Genomic DNA, 17,850 nt, shown 5'->3' on the forward strand with positions numbered 1-17,850 from the left:
CACTTCGTGTTTGGCTATCTGGAAAAAATTACAAGTCTTGCCAAAAGGCCAAAAACACGACTTGAAAAGAAAGAGCAAGCATCAGATCCAGACATGGTGGACAGGTTGGAATTTAAAACACCTCTGCTTAATATGCCAAGGACTCTAATGGGGTAAATCAGACTGCATGCAAGGACCAATGGGAAATGTAAGCAGAAATATGGAATCCTAAGAAGAAACCAAAAAGAAATGTTTGAGATCAAAAATACTGTGACAGAAATGAAGGATGCCTTTGACAGGCTCATTGGTAGATTGGACGGTGCTGGGGAAAGAATCGCAGGGCTTGAGGACATAGCAGTAGAGTCCTGGAAAATCAAAAAGCAAAGAGAATAAAATCTTTAAGAGACAAAAACAAAACCAAAACAGAATATCAAAGAACTGCGGAACAGTCACAAAAGGTGTCAAATATGCTTAAGAGGAATAACAGGTGAGGAAAGAAAAAGGAACAGAAGAAATATTTGAAACAAAATGGCGGAGACTTCCCCCCAGTTGATGTCAGACCCCAAATCACATATCCAGGGATTCCAGGGAACACTTAGCAGGAGAAGTGCAAAAACAAAACAAAACAGAACAAACCACAAACCAACCCCCAAACAATCAAACAAACAAAGATACTCAGTCATACCATTTTCAAAGTACAGAAAACTGAAGATACAGACAAAGCCCTGAAAGCAGCTGGTGGAAGAAACAATCTGTAGAGGAACAAAGATGAGAGGTTCATCCAGCTTCTCAGAAACTGTGCAAGCAAGAACCCAGTGGAGTGAAATATTTGAAGCGTTGAGAGAAGACCACCAATGTAGAACTCTGCACCCGGCAAAATGATCCTTCCCAAGGGAAAGCCAAGGACTCTAGGAAGGGACACTGATGAACGTTAAATGCATTTATTAAGAGAAAGAAACCAGTCTGCAAAGGCTACCTACCGTCTGATGGCAGTGAGATGATATTCTGGAAAAGGCCAACTTCTACGAGAGTAAAAAATCCATGGTGGCCAAAGGTTGGGGAAGGGGACTGGCCTAGTGGGCAGAACGTTGAGCCTTGTAGGACAGTGAAAACACTCTGCATGATATCCTAATAGATACGCGTCATCATATCTTTGTCCAAACACACAGGATGCACGACCCCGTGAGTGAATTGTGATGCACACTGTGCTGGTGGGGGGCGATGTGTGGACCCCTCTGCTGGGGGACGTGAGCAGAAGCTGTGCGTGTGTGTGGACGGAGGATCTGTGGAAAATCTCTGGGCTGGCACCCCTCAATTTTGCTGGGAACCTAAAACTGGTCTCAAAGATCCTAATAAAAAAAATGACACATTTTACTTGTGAATCGTTGATGAAACATGGAAATGAAGAAAAACCCCACTCCACCCAAATCTAATCATCCAAAGTAATCATTAATAAAATGGGATATGATTCAACGCGGCACATATTCATATGTAGAGGGAAGGGTGGATACATGATTTTATGGCAGCACGAGGCTATTTTTAAAAGAAAAATACCAGTTTCAGTTGTGATGACATTTAACAGTATTTAAAACCTGAAGCAAAAATGATGGAATTCCTGAACTCTAGATAAAAATTTGGCTCCCCCAGTGATATAATTTCCTAAACGATCTAAAATTGACAAAAACAAAACAATAAACCCCCAAAACCCATCGAATATGAAATAAAATTTTAAACTATGTTTCAATTTCTTTCTCTATGGAGCCTGTTCTGCTGAATGATTAATAATAATATAATAATAATAATAATAATTTAAAAAAGCACTCAAACATTCTCCCATGGTTTCCTTTCCCAGTCCAAATTGCTAAAGAACTGGGAGCTACCTATCTTAAATAACACAGCCTTGATGACCTCTATATAGGAAAACATTTTGGAGGGGTGGCAAGTGAAAATTCCTGTAAGATAAATTAATTTTCGGGTTAGATAAGAGCTATTTTCCAGAGCATCAATTCTTCCCAAATTGTGTGAGCCATACATTGTCCAAGTTAATAATACGAATTTTCTCTGATTTCTACATTTGTAACTCTTTGTTTTATACTCAAGTGGATTCAAAACTCGCCATCAGCTCTTTTCTGTCAGTTTCATCGTTTCTCAGTTCTGAACTCTTAAAAAAATTCATCTCTTGAGATAGGATTTCATGAAGTATTTTGTTGTTGTTGATTTTTTTTGCTTGCTTCGTCTTGTTTTTGTTTTGCTCCACAAGGTTCCTCCCGGAATCTGAATCTCTGTTTCCTTTCTAGCTGCATGAAAACTGGGTTGAGTATACATTTTTGACTCATGCTTTCTTTATCTCGCCACTTTGTAATTACTGCTTTACTATCTTTGGGCATTGACAGATGCCTTTCTTCTTTTATCCCAGCATCTCCAATCAAGCATCTTCAGTTGGTTAGATTTTTTTTTTTCTGTATTGAAAATCTTTCATTTAATTATGGAGGTATAAGTGACATACAGTATTATATTGGTTTGGGGTATACAACATAGCCATTTGGTATTTTTGTATATATTGCAAAATGGTCATTATGATAAGTCTAGTTACCATTCGTTGACTTACAAAGTTAATACAATATTATTATTCCTATATTCCCTATGCTTCATTCCCTAAGATTTATTTTTTTTTTTATAGCTGGAAAGTTGTATTTTGTAAGTTTTTAAACTTACAAAAACATTGTATTTTTTAAGTTTTTATTTTAATTCCACTTAGTTAACATAAAATGTAATAATAGTTTCAGGTGTACAATATAGTGATTCAACACTTCCATACAACCCCCAGTGCTCATCACAAGTGCTCTCCTTAATCCCCATCACCTACTTAACCCGTCCCCCTGCCCTTCCCTTCTGGTAACCATCAGTTTGTAGTTGAGTTTCTTTTTCTTTTCTTTTCTTTTCTTTTCTTTTCTTTTCTTTTCTTTTCTTTTCTTTTCTTTTCTTTTCTTTCTTTTCTTTTCTTTCTTTTCCTTTCCTTTCCTTTCCTTTCCTTTCCTTTCCTTTCCTTTCCTTTCCTTTCCTTTCCTTTCCTTTCCTTTCCTTTCCTTTCCTTTCCTTTCCTTTCCTTTCCTTTCTTTCTTTCTTTCTTTCTTTCTTTCTTTCTTTCTTTCTTTCTTCTTCTTTCTTCTTTCATTTTTTTCTTTTTTAAAGATTTTATTTATTTGAGAGAGAGAGAGAGCACAAGCGGGGCGGGGAGTGGGGGGGCGGCAGGAGAACCAGTCTCCACACTGAGCAAGGAACCCAATGCAGGGATTGATCCAAGGACCTTGGAATCATGATCTGAGCCAAAGGCAGATGTTTAACCAACTGAGTCACTCAAGCACCCAGAGAGTCTTCTCTTGATTTCTCTCTCTCTCTCTTATTTTCTCCCTTTGCTTGTTTTGTTTCTTAAATTCTATATATGAGTAAAATCATATAGTTTGGCTATTATAGGTAATGCTGCTATAAACATTGAGGTGTATGTATCCCTTGGAATTAGTATTTTTGTATCCTTTGGGTAAAGGCCTTGTAGTGTAATTGCTGGGTCATAGGGTAGTTCTACTTTTAACTTTATTTTTTTTTAAGATTTTTTATTTATTCATGAGAGACACAGAGAGAGAGAGGCAGAGACACAGGCAGAGGGAGAAGCAGGCTCCATGCAGGGAGCCTGATGTGGGACTCAATCCCAGGACTCCGGGGTCACACCCTGAGCCAAAAGCAGATGCTCAACTCCTGAGCCACCCAGGCGTCCCTGTTTTTAACTTTTTGAGGAACCTCTATACTGTTCTCCAGAGTGGCTGCAGCAGTTTACACTCCTACCAACAGGGAAAGAGGGTTCCCCTTTCTCTGCATCCTCGCCAAAACAGTTGTTTAGATTCTTAACATCAAATAATTTCTTTCCTTTCAGGATGGCTGTAAGCAAGAGCGTTTTTTGGCTGTTGCTATTTTTTATTTATAAAAGTTCTTCCTATTGCCCAATCATGTTTGTATGAATCATCTTTAGTTATGCTCTTTCCCCTTGAACATTGCTAACCTTTGTTCCCCTGTCTTCTAGTAGCTTTTGGCACTGGATTAGGTTTAGTAGCAGGCTGAGACCAGTCTGACATTTCACCTCCTATTATTTATACACACATAGACATGTGCCGCCCCCTGCCCCCCCCATTTTTTTGACCAGAGAGTTCTTTACCTCTAAAGTTTAAAACTTCATTAGGATTCTTCTTCTTAGTGTAGCTTGTTGTAGAAAATTTTCCTAGACTCTAATGCATCCTTAGGAACAGCAATTCAATTCCTTATTTTGCTTGATTATATTTTGAAGTCTTTCTCTGTTCTTGTTAACGTCCCTACCTCAAGGGCACTAACTTAGGGAAACCGGGGTAGGTCTCCTATTCACTCTTAGTTCAAATTCCTCCAGATTGGAGTGTGATGTATATAACATTAAAGAATAATCTAAGGAATCTTAATGTTATCTTCTTCCCTCCATACCAATAAATCTATTTCAATGCTCTCTTTTCCAGCATAACCAGTCCATTTATCCCATTCTCAGTATGTGAATTTACAAATCATATGTGATCTTATTGATTACGTAAAATGGTACATGACCCTAACGTGCAGTACTACCAGAAATACAAAAATAGACGAACAGAGACAGAAACATACATGTGTGATATCATCTGATACTTCTTACTTTGCAATGAAGTATACCTACTTAAAAATAAGGAGCTAATTTGGGGCTTTCCCAGAAAAAAAAAATTTACCCATATCCCTAAAAGTCTAAGAATACGTTACCATTCTTGCTTGTGCTGCACACTCTGATGCATGCTGCGTTATAATGGTAACTTCATGCAGTCGAAAAAGTGAACTTTGGAATCCCTTGGCATCTTCAGTGATTCGGTGAACACTGAGGGGGGGGAGGGTGGAAAGCAATAAACCTCTGTAAGCAGAAGTACTAACACAAACGGGTACCTCACTTGGTTCCCATTTGCACACCTCAAATTACTTAATCTGTGTTACTCAAAATCGCTTTAATTGATTTTCAGATTTCAAGTGTTATCACTGGGATATATTTTTATTTTACTTTTTTGTCTCTGCTTTTATTGTTTTGCTCAAAGCGAGCCCATTGAGATCTCCTGATACAAGGCATTTTCTTCTTAGCCATATTTTATTGAAATGTCAACTAGTAGTCGAGTTTTCCTTCCCCTGGATTTTTGAAACTCAGAGTGATTTTGGCTTTTACATGATACTTTAATAATGTTGCCAATCCCCTAAGTTGTTCACATCAGCTATTTAGCCCCAATACCTAAAGCTTGGGAATCACAATGATTCTCTTCACGTTTTGCTTCTGCATTCCAAGACTTATGAATATTAAGTTGTATTGCCCCCAAGCAAATGTGTATTCACCAAGATATTTGCTGAGATCAGGAGTCTCTGGGCCTCATTTAAAAACAATAGCATTAATAAGAAAGCACCACAAAATGTATGACATTTGAAAAGTATGAGAAACAAGAATTCAGAATATTTTAATAAAGTTAAAATACATCCATTGGTTGAAAGTTACCCTGAGTAATGCAACGGAACATCTCACTTGAGGCTGGCGTTGCATTCTATTTTTTTAGGAACAGTTCATGAGAGCAAAAAAGCTCTTGGGTACCATAATGCCTACCCTGGCATTGCACTTATTTGGACTTCCACAAATTTTCAACCTTGAGACAGTAAAAATTTCAGAAACCAATTCTATATGGTAAGTTACATTTATGTTTCATTTCAATCATACAATGACACTGTTTTCAGAGTAAATATCAACCTAATCATAAAAGCCACTTATTCCTGTTGAATAAGTTACTTATTCCTAGTTAATATAATTATAGCGTTATATTGAAATATCATAAAAAAATTTTTTTCATGGAGAAAATCTCTTGATCATCTCCTTGCTTCCTCAGAGAACCATTACAAGATAGATCATCTGGTAGGCCGAAGGACTACTGCCCTGTAATCAGGCCAGCTTTGACTTTTGCTTGGCTTCTTAGAGCTATTGTGCATTTTTACCTTATTCAACTTCTAAAGGAAAAACTGGACTGTTTTGTAATATTTTTGTCTAGCCTTTGAAATAAAGCAGACTGTTGATTTGGAAGATTCCCCAGACATAGCTGCAGAGAATAAAAGATCTCTAAATTTAAATTCCAAAGCATGCACACTGTGCTGGACAGTGCAGGAGCAGTTAGGGTAGACCGTGATCAAACCTCCCAAGGCCAAGTCCAGATCAACTGCTCTCGAGAACTCTCGACTCTGTAAACCTCCCTAATATTGGAGCTAGAATCTTGGCCTATTCAACAGGAGGGTCTCCCTCAGCAGTCGGGTGCACACATTTTGTTTCTTTTTTTTTACACTTGGCACAGAGGAATCTTTAGAGAGACTGTGCTATTCTCAAACTGTTCTGAAGTCTCAGGTCAAATCTAAAAAGAAGTTCAAAGAACATATAAATTAGGGAAAACAAAAACAGAAGGCAGAGAAAAATGGGGCAGGGGGCCGAAAAAGAAAACCCCGAACTCACTCAGCAGACTAGACCGGCAATTTGGCTCCAGTTCCACAACAACAACAAAGGCAAAGACAAAGCTCCTATCTTGCTGAAAAGACATAAGCAATAGGGACTTTAAAGTAAGGCAATTAAAACATGCTAAGCCCAATAATTGCATTCCACGGTTTTAAAAGTTTAGTAGTTACGCACTGCCTAGCGGATTGAATCCAACCCTGGGGTTGCACTGATGTTTAAGGACCTCCTAGATTTGGCAACAATCTACTTTTCCAGCCTCCTGACACCAGAATGCTTTTTAAAAATGCCCAGAATTAAATCCATACTCCCCAGACTGTGCCATCCTAACTCGTAGCTCAGCTGATTTTCTAAGCACCGTCTTATATACCTGGGGACACTAACATTCAGGGTGAGAAGCTGAGACGTGGAAAGAGCAAAAGTCTCAGGTTCTAGTCCTGGCTTGCCCTTCAGAGTTACATGCTGGGGGCTGGGCTTCTTGGAACTTTCTTGGCATTCATTTTTCACATGAAGCCAGATTTTCTGTTTGGGTTTTGTTTTGTTTTAGCTTGTGGCACTGGTCTGTATAACAAATAAATGTGGAGCTCTTCGGGCAGAAGAGGTCAAGGTGGTCCCATAGGCAATTCTGGGACGCAGGATTCAAAATCCAGACTGGATGCTATGAGTGCCGCCCACCCCCCGCCCCATCCTTTTCTTCTGATTAGACCTTTACAGCATTAATTAGCATTGCTTTTTCTTACTCTTCTTAAAATATTTGCATTCTCCCTGAAAGCACCATCATTTTATCATATGTTCATGTTTTCTGACTACCTTGCCTTTGGACTGTATTTGTTTGCCCGTGGTGCTATCTTATTTATTGTTAAAATACTGTCTACCTCTCAATGGCCTGCTTATTACAAAATCGTGGAAGACTTCAGTTTTCTCTGTCAGAAGAAATCCCTCTCCCTAAACTTACAAAAGACTCTGTCCTTCTTCTATTTCACTGTCTTAATTAGTTATTTGTGCATATGTTTTCTGATCTGCTAGATTGTAAACTCCTTTATGGATAGAACCATGTTTTATTAATCTATAGCAGGAAATAATAAATTCCTGCTCAACATCCCTCAGATTGTTGCATCGAACAGAAACTGATGCTGTCCATCCCAGAAGACTAAATGAATGCAATGCATACTCGTTGTAATTGTTTTGATGTAGGTTAGGGTCTGGAATGAGTCACACCCTCTATAGTAAACGGAGTCTCGCCTTGGTGAGATCTGCTTTAGGGCTGTCTCTGAACCAGACAGCAATGCCTTTGAACAAATACAAAAAGGAACTCCTCTTGGTGGACATAGCCCAGTTACAGGGCACACACTGGAGGAATCAAGTCCAGGCTGGAGCCTTTACCTGCTCCTTCAGCTGGGTGTTTGTACAGAGCACTGCCTGTACAACTTGCACAACTTGGTGTGTTGATCCTGTATGTTTCCAGGTAACTAGCGAGAAGTTTACCTGGTGGAGAGAGTGAACTTAAATCAGTACTTGCTCTCCTGTGTGATAATCAACTCTTTATCCCAAGAGAACCTCTTGGAGCTTCTAGATAAAGCTTCAGTTCCTCCATTCACAAACTACAATTAGGGTGGCGTGTGGTACTGTCTTCGATTATAGGGAAAGGTAAAGAGTTGGGTACTGGATTGTGGGGTACACCGGTTTGAAAGAGGCTGTTTAAGTGAATGGAGGCAAGCAGCCATGAGTGAGGGACCAAGAGAGTTTGACAGTCTTTTTTAGAAGGCCCTAGTCTTTATTTAGCCTGCAAGACCAAAATGACTCCCAGAACTGAACTGATAAATGTTACCCTGACTTACTATAAAAACAAAAACAAAAACAAAAAAAAACTTGCATTCATCTACTGGATCAGCATCTGATCCAGAACTTTGGGTAAGAAGGATTCATGTGGGCAAAGTAACATCCTATCAGAAACAGCTGAGTTAGACCTGTCCTCACTCCTATGACCGCATGGCTCAGTCACTGTCGGTTTTCTGGGTGGACTTGAAGACCCAAAGGCCAAAAAAGCAGGCAAGATGACTCCATTTGACAAAATGGCCAGGTATTACCTTGAATATCTTTGGTTGAAGGTAAGTATAGACACCCCTCATACTGCCTGGTTTGATAGACTTTTCTTCAAAGGTAAATTCGCTGTCTTATGCATTCTTAGTGTTTGTAAATTACAACATGATTGAACTTTGATTTCTTCCAGGATCGAGTGGACAACTTTACACTTAAACTGAATCTTTTAGAATTAAACATTTTCTCAGAATATATTCGTGGTCTAGGTGAATAGCCCCACCCACTAGGGTGCTGGGTCCCCCTAGCCAGAAAGTTTGTCATGGATATTTACCCTTCTTTTTTCTCCTACTTCAATCCTTGCTTTAAATTCTCCACAGCTTCCTCATTGCCCAGCCCGGGGTATCTCAACCTGGAATTTATAACCACGTACATCAGAATTACTTGGTCACTGGCTCATCGTTTAAAACATAAGCCAATTAACCCCCATGGCCCCGCTATTTAGGCACCCTGACTGAAGCTGAGTCTCTGGGGATTTGGATTAGGAATCTGAGAGCCAATTCCATCCTTTTAGCTCCATCTTCCTTTTCTCCCCAGCCTCCATCTCTTTCACATCCTGGTTCCAGTCTTCACAGCCTTAATTTCCTGTTTAGAATATCTACCAATCTCTTCTGTGTCATTTTTTTTTTTTTTTTGGAATACTGCTACTCATCTTTGAAACTCAGTAAAAATGGTGTTTTAAAAATGCTTCTAGTGCAGGTAAGTCATCAACTTGACCTCCCTCTGACTTCCTACCCATAGGAGTGTTACTTAGTAAGCACTGGATGAATAAATGAATGGTGTTAGCCATTTCCAGTGCTTTAGAGCAGCTGATGGAAAATATTCTTAGAGGCAGCTTTTCTGATTTTCCAATCCAATTTTTCTCAAAGTCATAAACAATCCATTAATCACACTAACGTGATAGAATTAAATGAAGGAATCATGATCTAATGCCTTCTGTTCCCTTTCCTCTTAGCATGGACTCAGTGAGCAGTCACTTCTATAATCCAAGGACCTTACTACTTGGTAGACTGCTTTCTTAATAGGTATTACCTGATGCTGGGTTTGCTAATTTCTTTAAATGCTATGGTTATATTAGTAAGTTTTCTATAGCTTCAAATAAATCACCCACTTATATCACAAGCCAATTATTTTCAGTAGGAGCTTGAGATTGCCCCATATAAACAATGATAAAAGCACAACAAAAACATCAGAACATCAAAAGCAAAAATATTACTTGGTAATAATATACGTATATAATTTATTCACTTTTGGCAATAGACGATTTTAAGCAAAACTATTTTGCCCCTTTTCTATATTCTCTTTTCTAAATGATACATATTCAACAACATTTTATGGCTGTTACTGCATTATGACCATGCTTGTGAACTTTCTGTTAAATCTCAGATTATCAAAATCTAAGTTTGAAGTTGAGCTGTAAACCATGACACCACTTCAACATTTCCTCTGACCTAATCCAGATAACATTCCGATGTCATGAATCACTTTGGCAGTGTTTTGACTGTTGCCTTTTCTCAATTGCATTTGCAGCCTAAAAGTGCTTTTGTTTGACCAATCCAATCTTTTCAACTTTCACTTGCTAACAATAGCTGATTGCTCTTGTCAAAAACTCATGTCACAATAACTATGCACTAAATTCTTAACCCGGTTGATAGTTGCCTACGAAGAGCTATTGGAACTGAAACAACCCTGCTGTGGAATATAAGTATTTCAAAAATTAGCTTAAAATAGGTGACAGTATCTCCTGGTTAGCTCTCCTTTCTTTTACAGAAAGTAGTTCGCTGCTGTATTTCTAGTGAGTGGATTAGCTGGAAGGTAATCTGCATTTCCACCATATAATTAACTATTGGTGGACAGCTTTCTGACTTCACAAATAGGTTCTTGGTAAACTAAAGGAGCAAAATAACTGTTTACCTCTGAAGAACGTAGAAGGTAATCTTTATTCTTAGCAGCAATATTAATTATTGTTATAGGGACTACATTTTAGTACCTGCTTCCCTGGGCACCATCCTCGATGCATTATCCCTCTCAATTTACAGATAAAAAAGTTGTGTAGAGAACAAAAAACTACCGATTTTCATGCAGGCAACAAATAGAAGGCTTAAAGATTAAATGCTGTGTTTTAACTACTGCTCTTTTCATGAACAGTTTCCAGTTTCCATAGTCTTTTGTTTTCATTTTTTTTTTTTCTAAACAGTTCTGGCATTAGAAGTTAGATAGTTCTCTGTTCTGAGATGCAGTAAAAATTTTTGCATAAGGAGCAGTGACCTATTCTATGACCACGAGTATTTTAAGAAAAAAAATGTTTTAGTTAATTTTGGATTTAGTGATTTTGGCATCAAATAGTCTCTCCTATTGCTAGACATTCTCAACTTATCTCCAATTGTTCCTTTGGAAAATACAGCTTCCATAACAATAGCCCTAGCATACTCAAAGAATTTGTTGAACAGAAGTAAACCCATCTCTAGCAGAGATACTTTAGTAGATATTTTGGGATGTGTTTCATGCGGGATATTTGTAGCTCCATAAATTACACTTTGTACATGTCTATCAACTCGGCTGCTTGGTAATCTTGGCCCCAAAGCTATACTTTTTCTGAAAAAATTAAAGAGTTTCTGGAGAGTAGAAAGAGCAGTATTCTGGTTCCTGAGAAGTGAAAGAAACTAAGGAAAAACTCTTTACAGGATGAGTGCATAAGTCAGGAAAGAGGGTTTCAAAGCTTTTTGAGATTCCATGCATTAGTGGTATCATAGTGGTAGTTATATTGCAATGTGTAAGTGTAACAAGTCAACACACTGAACACCTTAAACTTACATAATGTCAGTTATATCTCAATGAAAATAAAATAAATTAATTAATTTTAAAAATGTTTCAGGGACACCTGGATGGCTCAGCATTTGAGCATCCTCCTTCAGCTCAGGGCATGATCCTGGGGCCCTGGGATTGAGTCCCACATTGGGCTCCATGTGAGGAGCCTGCTTCTCTCTCTACCTGTGTCTCTGCCTCTTCCTCTGTGTCTCTCATGAATAAATGAATAAAATCTTTTTAAAAAATTAAAAAAATAAAAAGTGTTTCAAAGCAAGGATTTACAGGTGTAGGGACAAGACAGAAATCCATTTACTGAAAGTGGACCCCCAAATTACAATAAATACAACTGGCCTGAGCTTCTAAGTTACAGGTTCAGACTTCTTAAATACTTCTTCATTTGTAACAAGATTGGTTTCAGGGTCTTTGGTTGAATGGTAATCTTGGAGTTAAGGAATCTTGCCTTAGAATGGAAAAGGGGCAGCCCCAGTGGCTCAGCGGTTTGGCACCACCTTCAATCTGGGGTGTGATCCTGGAGACCCGGGATCAAGTCCCACGTCAGGCTCCCTGCATGGAGCCTGCTTCTCCCTCTGCCTGTGTGTGTGTGTGTGTGTGTGTGTGTGTGTGTGTGTGTCTCATGAATAAATAAATAAAATCTTAAAAAAAAAAAATTAAAAAAAAACAACCCAGAATGGAAAGGGTCAGGCTAGCTAGCAGATAGTTGAGCCCCTGGGCTGGCAATCTGACTGTGCATCTTCTCATTCATGTCATTATGGGAAACCTGCCTTTGTAGGTTGAGAATCAGTAGCCTGTCTCTCCACTTTCTTTGCCCCTTCCCCAAGCTTCTTATCTTTATACATATTTCTGTTGGTACACTTAAGGAGCAAATCAAATTTAGCTCTTGTCAAGTCTTTTTTCTGTTTTTTTTTAAATACATTTTTTTCTCTCTGGACTGTAAGGAAAAAAACAAAGTGTTGAAGTTTGTATTTGTGTGTGTGTTGCATACCAGGGGGTCAAGCAGAAATAGAACGGAGTTGTTCTATTTCCTAAACTTGGCTTTTATTTTTTAAAAATGCTCCTTTTTTGTTTTTATAAATCTAAATTATAAGGTGGATGCTCTGAAATTTTCCTTCTTCATAGGCATCATCATGTCATCATATATAACGGTGATTCTCTATTTTAGCTGTGTATCTGAATGCCCTGGAGAGGATTTAACACCTTAATGCCCAGACTACACCCCACACCAATTACAAGCGAAATTGAACCCAGACAACGGTATTTTTTAATATTCTTATATGAGTCTGGGACACCTGGGTGGCTCAGTCAATTGAGCATCCAACTCTTTATTTCAGCTCAGGTCATGATCTCAGGGTCCTATGCCGGGCTCGAGTTCAGCATGGAGCCTGCTTAAGATTCTCTCTCCCTCTCCCTGGGTCATGTGCCTGTGCTCACTCTTTCTCTCTCAAATATAAAAATAAAATTCTTGTGAGTCTAAAGTAAAGTCAAGGCTGAGAACAATGCTTTATAATAATCATTACTATCATCATTTTCCATCATCATTAGCACATAATTTTTATTTGATGTTTAATTGGGCAAGCATCCAGGTAGATGCTAAGGGGAAAGACTTCTTAAAATGGATGGCTGCTTTGTATCTCCTTGTAATCTAGAATTTTAGCATTAATTTCTTCCTGTATTCAAGAATAAACATTCAATAAATATTGACAAAAAGCTAGATGCTGTGCTAGATGCTCCTGATAAATACAGTAGAAATAGCTTCTGACCAACAGAACTTTAGCAGAATAAAGGAAAACAGAGAGAGGACCATAGAATATTGCTACTTAATTTTCAATACCTGTGAACCAAGACACGTATTTTAACATTTCTGAGCTATATTCCTGGTGTTGGCTGAAACCAGCCAGCACAACCACCAACAAAACTCTAATGGCTAGTAGATTAAATAAATCTGTACCTCCTGGTGAGGATCTGAGGCAGGGAAGGCATGACATACCTTTATTCGATGCAGTAATAATTGTCGAAAAAAGACTAATAAAAACCTGAATCTTTTGTTAGTTGACTATATATGGTTCTATAGCCTCCAAAATAGTATACATGGTCATTTAGAGATGTTAAAATAATTATTTCAAATGGAAAATACATGAGATTGATCTATTAGAGACGCATAGAACATAATTAAATTAGCAAAAAAATGTTGAAAGATCTTATAGTGAACATAGATCTTTTTCTTTTTTATCATAATGAAATAGTTCTAATTGATTTTTTTAAAAAGTTTTGATTATGTTTCCTGGTCAAATATCATTAGCATATAATAAAGGTATCATGTGGCATACATCTGTGTCAAAATTACTGTGGGCTTTGGGGTTCTCTCACTGGGACTAATACATAGTTGAGCTAATTAGTCTTCTATTGTTCTTTTAACAGCAAGGCCAATGAGATATTCTTATTTAGAATGGCAACCTAAGAATTCTTTTTTCTCCAGTGGTCATATTTCATAGGAGGTAGTTTTTGAACATGATATTTTAAAATCAAGTATCTTTTAATATGGTTAATTTGTAGGTAATTAGAAGACTGCATATGTACCTGGTAAATTATGAATGCTAGAACATTAATGAGCAAATTATAACAAGTTTCTCACCCCTTTATTGAGCATGATAGTGCTAAAAAAATCTATAACGGTTTTGATGGTTATGGCTGATGCCCTTTTGACTGCTGCAATTTTAAAGATAACTTTAGTCAGCTGGAAAGCATATGTTAAAAGGGAGTAGCTCAAGTGAAACAAATTCTTCTTGCTTTTGTCTCCAAGTGAACTGCACTGTGAAAGGACACAAAACGCGGATGCATTGCCTGAGAGAATTGCCGTATGAGATAAGGTGTATCTGTCGTAACTGAAAACCTCTTTCTACTACCAGAAATATTAAAAATTGGAAAAGCCTGTTAGTTTTTTTTTTAACAAGTGAAATAAGTCATTTGGTTTTTTTCAAAAAAAGTTTCTTTGTAGGAATATACATTTTTCATGCGAGTTGTCCTGGTAGATTTCCTAAAAGCTGATGCTAGAAGGCATATATTGCTACATGAAGAAATTTATGACTGCTCAGGTGTGTGAAATGAAGTGCAGCTAAAGCACTTTTTTGAGAGAGAGAGAGAGAGAGAGAGAGCAAGAGAGAGCATTCTCCCATGAGTAGGGGTTGGGGGTGCGTAGAGGGAGAGAGAGAATCATAAGCAGGCTCCATGCCCAGCACAGAGCTTGATCTCAGGACCCTGAGATCATGACTTGAGCTGAAATCAACAGTTGGAAGCTCAACCAACTGAGCCAGGTGTGCCAAGAATTTGCTTTTTTTTTTTTTTTAATTTTTGGTAATCTCCATACCCAACACAAGGCTCAAAGTCATACAACCCTGAGATGAAGAGTCACACGCTCTACCGACTGAGCCACCCACGTGCCCTAAAGCACATTTTTAAAGCAAAAACCCAAATTTAAGAAATGAAGTTATTCATTACTTGTATTTGATTTATTGAAAGTCTTCATTTGAGGACGAGGATGGTTTATTGCTTCACTCCTGCACTGCTCTTCAGTGGAGCTGCTCTAACAGTATTTGGTGACCCTTTCCCCACCTTTTCCCCTTAGCCTGAAAGATTCTTACTCTCTCTTTATATATTTGAGAGTAGAGACAGTTCACTGCTTTCAATTTGTTAAGGAATGTTTTCATGCAATTGAGATATCAAAATATCTGTACATAATGCCAGCTTTCAGTAAAGGTCACATTTTACAGTCAGATCCTGAGAGGAAATGCACAGAATAACTTCTCCACATATTCTCAATTTTCACAAAGTAGAACATGGTATCCTATCACTTAGGTAGAAAAACATCTTTGGTAAAAAACTGTTTTTGTTTGTAATGAAAAATACAACAGTCCAGGAACTTAGGATGTATATGTTAATTTATTGGATGGGCATTAAAATCTGAATTACTGACTACTTAGGGAAAAATGCCTTTTGAATGGTTTGTGTTTTTAAATTAAAGATGATGCAATGAAGTGCTCCTCTACGTTTGTGGGAGGTAATGATGCTCTGGTTCTGGTGCTTTACATTTTTAATACTGACTTCCAACACCTGACCGATATTTAGCATACTTTTCTCAATTACCTTTCCTTTCACTATTCATTTACCTCTTACCTCTTCTCCTTGACTATGAGTTCTCTCTACCCTTTTTTCCACTTTTTTACATTCTTTCCTTTCCCTTCCTCCCTGCCACCAAGTACATAAACAAAACCAAGGTTAAAATTGGTTAGGGGAAAGTTTATTTCATATTTTTCTATATGCCACATAAGCTTCTCTAAGCAACTAAAGTACCCCCACTGTCTTCACTCCAGAGGTGAATGGGTCCCCTTAAATGTCTGGGGCTTAGTTCATGATCTAGGTTTATTTTGCTTGACTGGAATACTGAACAAAAAATATGAATTTTTTTTTAGATGACTAGTGCGTATTTCAAAAGACTGTAGGTGTGATCACAGTGTCAAACTGAATTTGCAAAATTCACGTTCTTTTTTTTTTTTAAGATTTTATTTATTCATTCACGAGAGACAGAGAGAGAGGCAGGCAGAGGGAGAAGCAGGCTCCCCACAGGGAGCCCGATGGGGAACTTGGTTCCAGGACCCCAGGATCATGCCCTGAGCCAAAGGCAGACGCTCAACCATTGAGCCACCCAGGCATCCCCAAAATTCACTTTCTAGCATTACTAGAAAAATTACTCAGAACTATTTTCCTGTTTTGAGGGATCAGTATCACTACCTTTTCTTGTGCAAGATGACATGCAATCATTAAAGAGAGAAAATTATATAGTTATGGTTTTTAACTGATACGCCTCCAAATGGTGATAACTTCTTACCATTATATATTATTATTATTATTATTATTATTATTATTATTATTTTTACTTATATATTCATGACAGAGAGAGAGAGAGAGGCAGAGACACAGGCAGAGGGAGAAGCAGGCTCCATGCAGGGAGTCTGATGTGGGACTCGATCCTGGGACTCCAGGATCATGCCCTGGGCCAAAGGCAGGTGCTAAACCGCTGAGCCACCCAGGGATCCCCTGTATTAAAATATTTTTAATGGAGGACATATTTTAGTTTGTTTTTCTAGTTCTTTAAATTCTAAATCATGATTTGCACAATTATATGTTAACGTAAAAATTTCTTATTCATTTTTTCCAGAAAGCAGCCAGAACCACAAGGCAATTTTATAGTTTATAATGATACCTCTTATTAGCTTTCTGTATTTTATCAAAATCAGCCAATTCCTTCAAAAGAAAATATAAGCAGAAAATGTGACATGTCAAATACTAGACATTCAAGCAGAAAACGAATCCTTTTTAACTTTGAACAAGGTGTTAAACAATGTCAACTAATAAATTGGAGTTTGCCTTTTATTAAAAATAAATCAGCTAGAATCATCTTACAAACTGACACACTAATAATTATAAGGTATGTGTTAAGGTAAGTAGAGGTATAAAACATCACTATTCTTTGAAGCATTCATGTACATCTCAAATTTACTCTCGCATCTGGTCCTCAGCTATTGATACTGAGTTCCCATTACACTTTCACTAAGAAAAACCCTGAGCCCCTTGCCAAAAAGCAATAAAAATATTGAATATAAGGTCTGATGGGTGCCCTCATACCAAAATTTACAAAAATTTATGATAAACTATAAGGCATATTGACTCATATAAATCATATTTGTCACCCCAGATTGTTTTGGCCCTCCTTACAGGACCATGTGGACTCCATGTGGGGTATCCAACAAATCACTGGCTTTGGGGCTGCCAGAGCAGTTTGGTGCAACCAGGCTGACCAGTCTCATATGCCCAGACTTTTTGGTTAACCCTGCCATTCCTGGACTCAAAGGGAATACATTCTTTAGGCCATCATATCTGGTATCCTGAATGGTTGCCAAAAGATCCAGATGATGCATCCTGGAAGCGTGCAAGTCACCTCTCTCATGACTAAATTTTGCCAAAGGGGAAATAAGAGACTGGAAGGACCATGCAAATAAGTCCCACCTTCTCCCTCCTGCACATGGACTGCTCTAAAAATGTTTGTCCACGTAGCTCCCCTGAGACACTCAGCTTGCCCAGCAGCGCATCTGTTTATTGCTGGGAAGCCGTGGTCAGTGAGATGATGCAGGATTTTGCACTGCTTTGCATCTTTCCTTACCTCATGTTCCTTATAATTCCCTTTGGCTGTCCTGGGTTCATGCAGCTCAAGCCTTGGTCTCTGATTTCAGGAGAATAAGGGATGACACACACATGAAGCTAGATTGAGAAAAACATATTCCGACATTCCTAATTTGATACTCTTGGCCTTATCTCGTGAAGCATTTTTT

The sequence above is a fragment of the Canis lupus genome, chromosome 14 (assembly GCF_003254725.2).
Source record: "Canis lupus dingo isolate Sandy chromosome 14, ASM325472v2, whole genome shotgun sequence".
In the NCBI taxonomy this organism is placed as follows: Eukaryota; Metazoa; Chordata; class Mammalia; order Carnivora; family Canidae; genus Canis; species Canis lupus.